Below are 12,518 nucleotides of genomic sequence, written 5' to 3' on the forward strand. Positions count from 1 at the left end.
CCTATTCCTAGTTGGAGTGTGGCTCAACGCTTAGCATGTACCTTTAGTTCCTATGGGTGAAATACAGACACAGCCTTTGTACGCACCTTTAGTCCCAAACAATAAAAGTAAAGTTAGTTTATAGAAGGAAGCACCCATGTTTGAAAGTGAAGTCTAATTGAGTGGCAGACAAACTGATGAATCAGAGAAAGATTTGACAGAATAGGATGTGCCCAACTCTCTAAAAGGGAGAGAGAAAGGAAGCTTCTTAAGATATCAGTACAGAGAGAGAGAGAGAGAGAGAGAGAGAGAGAGAGAGAGAGAGAGAGAGAGAGAGAGGAGGCAGTTATATCAGGAGAGTTTTATAGAGACATGTTGAAGAGAGAACAAACTAGACACAGGAGAAGATAGAATGAGCCAGAGAATGAGAAGCCAGAAGATTAGAACAAATTGCCAGAGTTAGTTTGAGGCCAAGCAGAACAATTTAGGAGAGGCCTAGAGATAAGTCAGATTGAGTCAGTCAGCTTTAAGAGGATTTTAAGCCAAACTGCTGAGTTTAATCAACCAGCAAGAGCCCAGAAAGGGTGAGTCTATGCAGCAGTAAATCTCAGGGGTTGAAAACATTCTAGGCCTAGATTAAATTGTATGGAAGCTAGAAGCCCCATACATAAGTAAGCCTTGGAGACAATTATGTCAAGCATATAAAAGTTACTTTTACAACAGCCACTATGAAATTCAATACAAAGATACAAAACTAAAAGTAGAACTACATGTGACCCAGCTGTCTTCTACCACAGAGATAGCAGCACATCCACATGTATGGCTGCTCTACTCACAACAGCTAAGGAATGGAACCCCTAGATGCCCAAGGAATGGAACCCCTAGATGCCCATAAACAGATGAATAGATAAGGAAACTATGGTACAAATACATATGGAATTTTATTCAACCACAAATGGAAATGAAGTTATGATGTTTTCAGGAAAACTGGTACAATTAGAGGGTTTATGGAACAAGAGGGGCTGATAAGAGACTAAAGAACTGGGAAGAATGATGACTGCTTGGCCTCTAAGACATGGAAAACAAGGAGAAGAAACAGTTGATGAGAACTAGAGCTGTGGAAGGGGTGCTTGCTCTCTCTGACTCTCTGTCCTCCCCCTCCCCCTCCCCCTCCCCCTCCCCCTCCCTCTCCCTCTCCCTCTCCCTCTCCCTCTCCCTCTCCCTCTCCCTCTCCCTCTCCCTCTCCCTCTCCCTCTCCCTCTCCCTCTCCCTCTCCCTCTCCCTCTCCCTCTCCCTCTCTCATTGTGTGTGGGGAAGGGGGGAAGAGGGAGAGGGAGATGTTTTTCCTTAAAGCTAGGCAATCAAACAATGCAGCAAGTGATTTTTTTTTAAAGTATGGATTCTTTATGCCACAATGCTGCATTCTGTTAAGTAATAGAGGTTACCTATTTACAACCTTACTTCTCTTGATGAGGAATGTATGCTGGGGCGTGGAATTAGGAACTCTGAGAAGAAAAGAGCAAAGAGGAAACTGGCTTGAAATAAAGTCTGAGCCCCTTGATTGATTGTAGTGTTGTATTTGGGATCATGTTAAGGAAGCACTGACATCTGAAAAACCACTGAGCTAAGGAGGAATTCTGGACTGGACTAAGCCAGGATGAAGCATCCACTCAACAGGTCCTGTAGCATCAGGAAGTGTCAAGGACTTGTTAACACAGAGGATATAATGGACAGATAATGTAGTTCTATCCACCACAGTGTTACAGGTTAAAGATAACTATTTAAGATGATTTCAGGGGCTGAAGAGATAGTGCAGTCAGTAAGTGAGTGCCCTGCAAGGACAGGGCCCCTCGTTTGATCCCCCAATGTTTACATAAGGTAAGGTATTGGGAGGGCAAAAGGGCACAGTATCAGGCTCAGCATGTATAAATGTTGTTTGGGGGTAAGAGGAGACTATGAGGCCAGTGGGCTCAAGCGTAAGAACTGCAGGATCCTCTTATGAAGGACTTAGCTACTTCACTACGCATTCCCAGTACCTAGTAGTAGTGTCCTATCAAGGCTGTGAGGTGTGTACTAAATCAAGGCCTCGCAGAACAGCCCAACCATCAATGTAGCCTGTTCAAATGTCTCAGACTTCTTTTTTTAAAAAAAGATTTATTTATTATTATATGTAAGTGCCTTGTAGTTGTCCTCAGAAACACCAAATATAGGGCATCAGATCCCATTACAGATGATTGTGAGCCACCACGTGGTTGCTGGAATTTGAACTCAGGACCTTCAGAAGAGCAGTTAGTGCTCTTAACCACTGAGACATCTCTCCAGCCCTGTCTCAGACTTCTCTGCAACACTGTTCCAAATGTGTGAATCTAAAAGCTTCCAGAAACTCCAGAACTATTTGGGAATCCATACCAAGTCTTATACTAGAAATAAAAATTAAGCTGTATAGTGTTGGCAGAACTGGCCAGGTTAGCACTCTTGGCTCAGTTCATTCCTGTATACACATCTGCACAAGAAACCCCACACAACACCAAGTCCTCTGCTGCAGAAAAGATGCTAACATGTTTGTTTCTTTAGCAGAAAAACTTCAGTCAGGAAGTTTTTGACCCTGGCTAAAGTTCTAAATCTCTGTCATGCTGGGGATCTGGTTTTCTATCAGATATTTGGGCAGAGCTACTATGGGTGGAGAAAGCACCTCTAGCCATGTTTAGCTCTAGGACCGCCCCCTAACCCCAAATTGTCTAGTTTGTTTGGAGCAATAAACTGGCATTCGTTTCAGTGCATAGTGCATGATAGGGAACTCATGACTGTTATGTGTAGGATTGGGAGATAGAGGACAGATGCAGGTGACTCTGCCAAAGCAGCTCCCAGCTCAACCAAAGAATGAGCAGATTCTGCTTGTTGGGTCACTCACGAAAAGGCAGCAGCATAATCATTGATTCTTGTTGTAGCCTTCATCCTTGAGTTGGGCATAAAATAGATAATCTTTATTCTAGTAGAAACTATAAATTACATTGATTGACTTTCAAATATTACACCTACATTGCATTCAGAGAATAAATCCAATCTGGTTAAATATAACACCCTATTAGATGTCCTTGGATTAAATTTACATATGTGATATAAATATATCTTAGCTTTGTTTCAAGACAAGGAAACTACATAGCCTACCTCAGGCTGGCCTTGAAATCAAGGAGATCCTTTTGCCTGGGTCTCCCAGTGTTAGGATTAGAACTAAGCACAGTCATGCTCTGGTGAGCTTATAAATGCGTTATTGAGGACTTCTGTATCTGTCATGGAAGATACTGGCTGGCCTTTCTTGCATTGCATTTGTGACTTTGGGGACAATGTTACATGGTTTCATTAATCTGGTTAGCAAGTGTCATCTTTGAATCAATTCTCATAAACTAAGTCAGTTTAAGATGCTTAATTGATAGAATTCACCAGCATGTTGAAGGTTTTGTATATGCCAGAGAAAGGTTTAAATTATAGATTAAATGTTTACATAGATGCAAAATAATATGACACATAAAGCTACATTTTTATATTTATTTTTGTGTCCATTTTGTCAAATCATTTAGGATAAAGGTACTTATAATGTCTTACATTTTATCGTGCATGTGACACATAATGACATCGCCTTTTTATTCCTGATATCTATGAGTCATGCCTTGCCTTTTCACTAATTGGTATCAGCACTGGTAAACTGATTGGATTGGTTCTGTGATTATAAAGCTCTTTTGCACATTCAAAATTATTGAGAGTCCTAAAGAAAACAAACTAATATTTTTATGTTAAAAATTTAGATTATGACAATTTAAAAATATCAATTTATTCATTAATTTAAAGCCTATGGCACTTTAATGTAAATAATTCTATTTCCTATATAACAAAAATGAAGACAGCTTTTATCTTATATGCCAGAGAAGCAGGATAAGAAGATAGCAAGTTATTATGGAAGTCTCTGGCCCTGTGACAGGGCTGTGGGCACACTGAGGATCACGGCTAGTTTTCATAAGGACATAGGAGCCAAATAAACACTCCTGAAAGCAAGCAGGAGGAGCCCGGTGTTAACTCACAGACCACCTTTCTCTTGACTTCAAATTCCGCCCATCCCCCTGAGAGCCAGCTAAACTCTTGCCTTCAGCATCACCTCCTTCTCCCTGCTCTCAGTCCCTGAGTCTCATCTCTTGTTACGCTCCATGAAACTAGTCATGAGCATACAGTGCAATGGTTCTCCATTTTCTTTACATATTATGATCCACCACTAGCCTGCATGGCATTTCTAAAAATCCATATTCTCTTTTAATAAAAATATATTTCATAATCATCAACTCAGAATCCCCACATCCCCCACACTACCAGTTTCAATTTTTTGTTTAATTCTTTACTCCCTATTTGTATTAGAAAAATCTATTCTCATTTTTCAAATAAAATATAATGCTAAGTATACTTTTTTCAAGTCACTGTGTCTCACTCCCCCCACCCCACTCTTGCACATCTGCCGCAGCACTTCCACAGCTGTGCTCTGGCTCCAGGCAGCCTTGTCTTTGATGTCCTTGTGCTCACATTTTAGCTGTGCAAGCTGCTCGTTTCTGTCCTGCGTGAGTCCTAAGAGTGATGCCAGAGTGATTTCCGGGCCTGCGCACAGTGCTTGGCCCAGAGGAGGACTGGAGCAGTACCTTCTTACTAAAAGTATTGCTTTACATTGAGACAAACTTCCAGTTACCCAAGAAGCGGATAGAAAGGTTCATAAGTGGGTCATGGAAACTATAGCCAGAGTACAATCTGGAAGAAACAGATAGAAGGATTATTTGTTCCTCCCCAGATAGTTTTCCTATTACATAATTTCCTTGTAAGCACAGAACTCCCAAGGACATACTTGTCCTGATCAGAAGTAGGAGCTGAAGTGTAGCAAACAGAAGGAGCCTCCTCAGGGGGAGAGCCGCAGCAGTTTAATCGGCCCTCCGGGTCTGAGTCAGCACACCTGCCACTCTGTTTAATAACAGCTATCTTCTCAGAGCAACACGTTTTTGTGTTCTCAACAACCAATGAATAACACATGAATGGCCCAGAGAATAACATTTGTTCTGATAACTAACCTCAGGCAGAATGGACACCGTGTGGAAAATAAAAGGGGAGGGAGGGGGGTAGGCTGTGGTGTGGTGGAGTTCTTCTAGATCTGAAAAGAGAATGAGACCTGAAAAACAGGCTAAGTGCTCAGCTTGTATTTCACCCTCCACAAAGAAAACTACCTTAAAAATGGGATCTACTGGTAGACACAGCTGAAGAACCAGCTCTATTACATATTCCAAAAGGAGAATTTCTTATCTCAGCCAGTTAGTGCTAGTTCCCCGCACTCCCCGGCCCCGTTATTATTATTCCCGCAAAGCTGCACCCACACTGTTCACTTTTTATCTTTCCTATATTCTACTACTGTCCAAAAGAAAAGACATAGGTTGGCTCTAGAATGTTCTACACACATTTATTGAATATAAAAATATGTTTCAGGTACCAAATAGTTGAATTGCTGGATGGTATACATGCTGGTTAACTAGGGGGGGGGGAGCAGAAAGATCAGATGGGCTGTGTATTTAAGTGCCTAGGTAGCTCAAGCCCCACAAACTATTTTACACATACCAACCAGAAGTTCAACTGTTTGCTCTCTCCTCCCATTTTAATGGAATAACTATGAAATGTCTCCTGAAAATTTGTATGCTGTGCATTTAGTCTGCAGACCATGGGGTTATTTTGGGATGTTCTGGGAACTTTAGAAACTGAGAGCTGATTGGAGGGAGTCAGTCTGTCACTGGAAGGTTGATGATCGCCTCCCAGAACATGAGATCAAGCCATGGGCTGCACTGTCTGAAACTGTGGGCAAAAATAAATATACAGCTAAACAAATGTAATATAATACCAGAAACATGGACTAGACTTGATAATGTGGTTCTTAAACCTTTGGTGCTGGTTTGTAGGGACCATTTGGAGACCTGTGATAGAGGAAGCCTAGAACACTGTATGAAGACTTAATGGTTGGTTCTGGTAGGTGCTTGGAAGACCACGGTGCTGACAAAGAGGTGAACAGTAAACCGGGGCGTACTCATGGAGCCGGGGAGAGGTTCAGTGGGTAAACCATTTGCTGCATGAATACAAGCACCTGAGAACTCACAGAAAAAGCCAGTGTGCACCTGAAACCTCAGTGCTGGGGGCAGAGACAGGCGAATCCCAGGGATTTGCTGTCCATTCTAGCCAAGATCATGAGTGCCAGGTTCAGTAAGAGACCTTGTTTCAAATACATGGTAGGGAATGATAGAGGAAAGATACCCATCTTCAACCTCTGGTCTCCATATGGACCTCTGCCCCTGTCAGCTCTTCCAAACACACGCACACACAGAGACTCCACATAGAAGGTTTCAGACGGGAACAGAATTCTGTTGGGAAGAACAGAAAGATTTAAAACTTTGCAATTGGCCAGAGAAAGAATCCTGTTTAAAGTTGCAGACAGGAGGGTGTGGCTGCTAGAGACAGTTTTGGGGGTTAGTGGTTTGTTTTGCACTGGGACAATAGGAAGCGTGCCTGAGGGCATCTCAGGAGTGTGCCAGCTGCTGCTCCAGAGTGCAATATGTCAGGGTTTTAAACTCTTCTGAAAGACTGCTTTGAACAGAGATCTCCATCTTCTGCTACCTGTCATGTCAGAGGCTCCTGGACCATGGGGCCTAGGCACTACTGGAGCTGAAGGCAGAGCCTTGGCGTCATTTGTGTGGTGCGGCATTTGTAGGCACACAAGGAAAGGGTTGTGGAATCAAAGCTTCCACACAATGTCAAAGGAAGGAGAGGAGGCCGGGAAAGGTTGACAAGAATAAGAATCCCTGTAGGTGCTGAAACACCAGTGTGGGAATCTTTGAGGGTATAGCTTAGTTAGATGCCAGGACACTAGAGCTGCTGAGACTGTAGACCTAAATTCTTTGAAGATCATATCACACCTCAAGTCCTCTTGTTTCATGCTTAGAATAACATCCTAAGCTCTAAGTACTACTTTCTTAACCATGTGCTTTGAGGGCTAAGGCTGTAGTTCAATAAGGAGCACTTGGTTGACATGCCCAAGACCCCAAGTTCAATCTCTAATATGGAAAAACAACAATAAGGTATTTTAATTATATTTATATATATATATATATATATATATATATATGTGTGTGTGTGTGTGTGTGTGTGTGTGTGTATGTATATATATGTATATATAACTAGGATTACATATATATAATTATATTCATGTAATGTCAATAAGATATCTCTTTCTCTCTCTCTCTCTCTCTCTCTCTCTCTCTCTCTCTCTCTCGTTTATTTCTACCCTCTCTTGCTCCCAGTAATTGTCTCCCCAAACAACCCAGGCCATCTCTGAAGTTGAGGTCCTCCTCTCTCAGTCTGGGATTTTAAGCAAATCCCCCCATACTCAGAACTGTTACTCTCTTAAATGGAAATCATAATATATGTTCACGTGTCTTTTTTTAAAGCTATATATGTTAGCAAAACCAGAAGATATTCTGATATATATTTGCTTGACTACATATAATGAACAAAATTTCGGTGAGATATAATGAAAACTGTATAACTTTAAGAAAGCATCAGGATCACATACATGCCATGCAAGCTCTCTCTGCCACAAAACTATATCTCTCCAGCCTTAGTCATTACATCTATTGCTTGTATTAATTGGTAAATAATCATTTTATTTGATATATATATATATGTATATGGCTTATATTCTAGTTATGTTTTTGTTACTGTGATAAAATACTCTGACAAAAGTAAACTCGGAGAAAAGTTTTGTTATAAAATTTTAGATTACAGTTCATCATTGTCATCAAGGCAAGATCATCAAGGACATATCACATCCACAGTCAAAAGAAGAGAGAAATTAATGTATATATGTTTACTTCTTATTTGCTCTTTTTCATTTCTACACTCTTCTACAGTTTAGGGCTCCCTGCATAGGGAATGGTGCCATCAACAGTGGACTTCCCATATCGATGAACTAGATTAAAACAGCCCCTCACAAACATGACCACAGGCCGACACAGTGCAGTGTCTCAGTGCCCTCTCTTCTCAAGTGGCTACAGGCTGTGTCACATTGGTAACACCTCAAGCTAACCATCACAGAATCTACACTAAATTAGCATTGCTAACACCTCAAGCTAACCATGACAGAACACATACTAAACTAACATAGGTATTTCTTTTTACAAACATTGTACAAGGCTAACTGAAAAAGTACTAGTTTTCATACTATATTATTGAGAAGTAACAAGCTATCATATTAAAATCTTTCTCTGTGTGTAACTTTGTGTAACTTTCTTAGTCCACCAGCACTTACCATCCACTTACATTCTAAGCCCTGCATTTTTCTATTTAAAAAAGTATGCTTAACAGTTCTTAATATATAAATTCCTATTAAAATATAATACTTATTATGTTGCAGTATTTTTACAAAACAAACATAATAGGAAACTCAACTGCTAAGAAACACTCGGGAGTAAACTTGGCCCAGGAAGCTCCTCAATTTTATTCTTCTATGTTTTAAATTCAGTGTCCAATCTCATGTAGAACATTTGTAGATGTGATGTGGAGATTGAAATCACTCAACTTCAGTGTTTAGTTTAGAAATGCAGTCAACATTAGTGACAAGTATTATGTCTATATATATCATTTTTATTTTGGTCTTCCAATTTTCAAACTCCACATCTCAGCTATCATTGGAAAACTACAGGTGACACTAGGGGAACAAAGTGACATTGTGTTTTTATATATAATATAATATAATATAATATAATATAATATAATGGGTTAGCTGCATTTGGGGGGTGTTTTCTTTCAGAAAAGGGCTATCCTAGATAATACTTCTTTCTCTTATGAGATTGAGACTATAAGCTTTGGCTTGCTGATTCTTTTCTTTAGACCCAGACCAGAGCCTACATCACACTTTCCTAAGCCCGTTAAGGAAAAGCATTTCTTACACATCATATTGCAGGCTTCAAAGATTAAACAAAATGTCTTGGAAAACTGGCCAGATACTCCTAACTTTATATTTCCTTTTTCCTTCTTGCTACAAGGTGGCTGGATCCAGCCTCTACAAAGCACCGTCGTGAGGAGCTAGAAGACTCTAGGAACATTCTTGAAAGCTGTGGTGGGACAGTCTCCTGATGGTTTAACCATGTCAGATAAACAGGTCATGCCAACGATAAGAATAAAAGATAGCTAGACACAGGAGCAAAAGAAAAATTATGTATGTTACATCAAATATATGTTGTTTTAATTCTCTCTTACAGAAAGTGTCAATGGCAGCAATTTAAATCGAGAAGCAGATACATTTTTTTAAACAAGAATATTGCTTTTTCTTGGGAATTTATATACTCAGTGAATACATCCATCTCATTCCACTTAAGATTACTGCTTTTCAGAACTGCAGGAAATCTTAGTGACTCTAGCTGGCACTGGGAATTAGATGTAAAAGTATTGCTTTACTGTTGACAAAGCTGTTTGTGGAATGACAGATAGGGTTGAGGACAAGTTGAATCTTAATATTTTCTGGGACACTCTGCCTTTTCTCACTCCCAACTCTGTCCCTAATCAGTCCCTAGAACAGAACTTGAAATGAACTGTTTGGTCCATGGTTGCAAGAGCACATGTTTATGGTCACTTTCATAGATATGCCTCACCTAATTATAATCTGTGGATTCATTCATAGTTCTTGGCCACCAACCAAATGAGGAAGGGAACAGGAGTACTCTGGGAAAAGCCCTTTACATAGAAGAAGAAATAATAGTACAGGCCACCCAGCATTCTAGAAAGGTATTGCTGCAGGAATTCCATTGAATAAAATCTTCCTTCATTTTTAAATAATTTGAGATCAGTGTTTGACAGGAACATATCATGTGTTATTCAAACAGCCCTCTAGTTTATGCTGAAAATACATAAAAGAAATAATGTATTTCTGGAAGAATTAGTAAAGTAAAATCCACAGAAGAATGGTCCCTCTCCAACTGTTAGCACATGTCAGATTGTGCAGAATGTTAACAAAAACTTTATCTTGAAGGAAAGAATATGGAAAACAGAACCGTGTGAAAGTTCTATGTGAACAAGCTTTGAGATTAAAATGGAGATGAATTTTGCTTATAATTTAATCCAAAATAGGGTATTTTAAATCCAAAATTAAATCTCAAGAAATGACAGTACACTAGATTGATAAAGGTCGGAGGTACTCTATGGAGACCATATGTCAGACAACAACAAACCAGCAAGGGCAACAGTGGATCCACACGAGCTACTCAGCATCCTTGTCAGGTGATTACCAAGAATAACTTTGCAAGCAAGAAAAAACCTAAATTTTTATTGCTGAACATTATTTAATTCACTCAAAAATCATCACTTCAATAAAGTACCTGTGCTCACAAAACTGTGAGCTTAAATTCTGTGGTCCAAATACCACAGAAGTTCTATTTCTAACAGAAATTTACTAAACAATTGTCAAGAAGTTGAAAAGTATTCAAGTGGCTCAAGACATAAAGAAGATTATTTTATTTAAGGTTTATTTAAATGCATTTTCTTTCTTGGAAATATTTTGGGTGGCACACACCTTTAATCCCAGCACTTGGGAGGCAGAGGCAGGTGAGTCTCTGTGAGTTCAAGGCCACCTGGTCTACACAGTGGGTACCAGGACAGCCAGGGCTACACAAAGAAACTCTGTCTCAAAACAAAACAAAACAAATCAAAAATGCAATCACAGTTTATCTTACTTAGACTGCAGAGAGACTCTAAACTACTCTATAAAATTTGTAACCTATTTAGTGAAAAATTTTAAAGTAATTAAAAAAATAAGTAGTAATAAGTATTTCAAGACCTGGGCTCAGAAGGGAAAGGCATTTATCAGCAAGGGATGGGTGAGCACAACAAAGGGAATGAGAGCCAGAGAACCAGCCTCACCCCTTGCCATCTGCAGCATCAAAAAAAAATTTAATTTAATTTAATAAAAGAAAAGAAAATGTTCAAGTGTCTGTCAGAGGTCCTGGGGAAGCCAGCTAGCAAGTACTATATATAATAAGAGATCTGAGTGAATTTAGCAAAATTTACATTTCCTTGGTGATAATTCTTGACAATGTGACAGTCACCTGTACTTCCAATATAGGTGAGAATAATATCTTCTGCCATTCACAGAGCTACTTGATGTTCCCCCAAAAGACTTACAGATTCACATATCCACACTTGCTCACATGATTCTCTCCAGATAGGATGCATTTCCATGCACACTTATGAAAATCCTACTCACATTAAAAATGTGATCAATGATCTGCTAGGATGTGAGCTCCATAAAGATCCAGGGTTCCCTCTTCTGACATACAGCTAACATCCTAGAGTAGTGTCTGGTACGTTTTAGGCACTCAGTAAACACTTTTGACGAAATGGAAAAATGTGTAAAGCCATATCCAATTCTCTACCTAGTAGAATAAATACTAATATATTCTGTATCAGTTGTTGAAAATCAGTCTAACTGTTTTTGAGGCAAATAAGGCAAAGAAAATGTAAATTTAAATAGAGAAATTAACGGGGGGATGGGGGAGCGGCCATATACATGAAGTTTAGCTCCGTTTATGATCACTGGATCTATACTTAGCAAACAGCAAATGTGAGTTCTAGGACATGGTTACCCAAAAGCCATTTTCTACCCCTTCTTCCTTACAGAGGTGAAGGTAGACACTCATTTCTCCCACATCCCTCAGAGCTATGAATAGTCTTGTGACATATTTTTGCAGGAGGAAATCTACTAATAGGGGACTTGAGAAAGATTACTTTTTTATTGGTAGGAAAAAGAAGGAGATAGAAAGCTCTGTCTGGTGGCTTCCTGTTTCCTGCCTTTGAAAACAGCTGTGACACTGGAGATTTTATATTTATCTTGCTGCAGTGAGGAAAGGACAGAGCAAACTACAGCGTTATCAATCCAGAATCCCGACATTAAAACGCTTCGGTGCCAGCAAAAAGCTACCTTTTGATATGTCTGACAAACAAACACTCTTGGCTATTCTGTTACTTGTTGCTAAAAATATAAACTAGAAGAAAAAGATTTTTAAAAAGGCAAATAATGCAGTTTAGTAAATACTACTTATAAATGGACTTATAAAGTGCATATTTGATTTTAAATTATATTTTAAAGTAGTATTTCTATGTTTTGATCGTGTGTGTGTGTATGGTGTAAGTATGTGTGTGCATGTGTGTGTGTATGTGTGTGTTATGTGTATATGGTGTGTGTGTGTTTGTGTGCATGGTGTATGTGTGTGGTGTGTGTGTGGTATGTGTGTGTGTGTATGTGTATGCATGTGTATGTGTGTGTGTAGTGTATAGTATATGTTACAACTTAGCTTGTGTTATACTGACAGTTTTTTACTCTCTCTTATCAAACCTCACGTTGTAGAGAATTGTGCCCAAAATGAAGAAACTGTGTTTCAAATGAACGTTTGCCAACTCTGATTTCCAAGGTAGGCTTATTCAAA

This window comes from Mus caroli, unplaced genomic scaffold (assembly GCF_978045245.1).
Source record: "Mus caroli unplaced genomic scaffold, Mus_caroli_1 scaffold_13, whole genome shotgun sequence".
In the NCBI taxonomy this organism is placed as follows: Eukaryota; Metazoa; Chordata; class Mammalia; order Rodentia; family Muridae; genus Mus; species Mus caroli.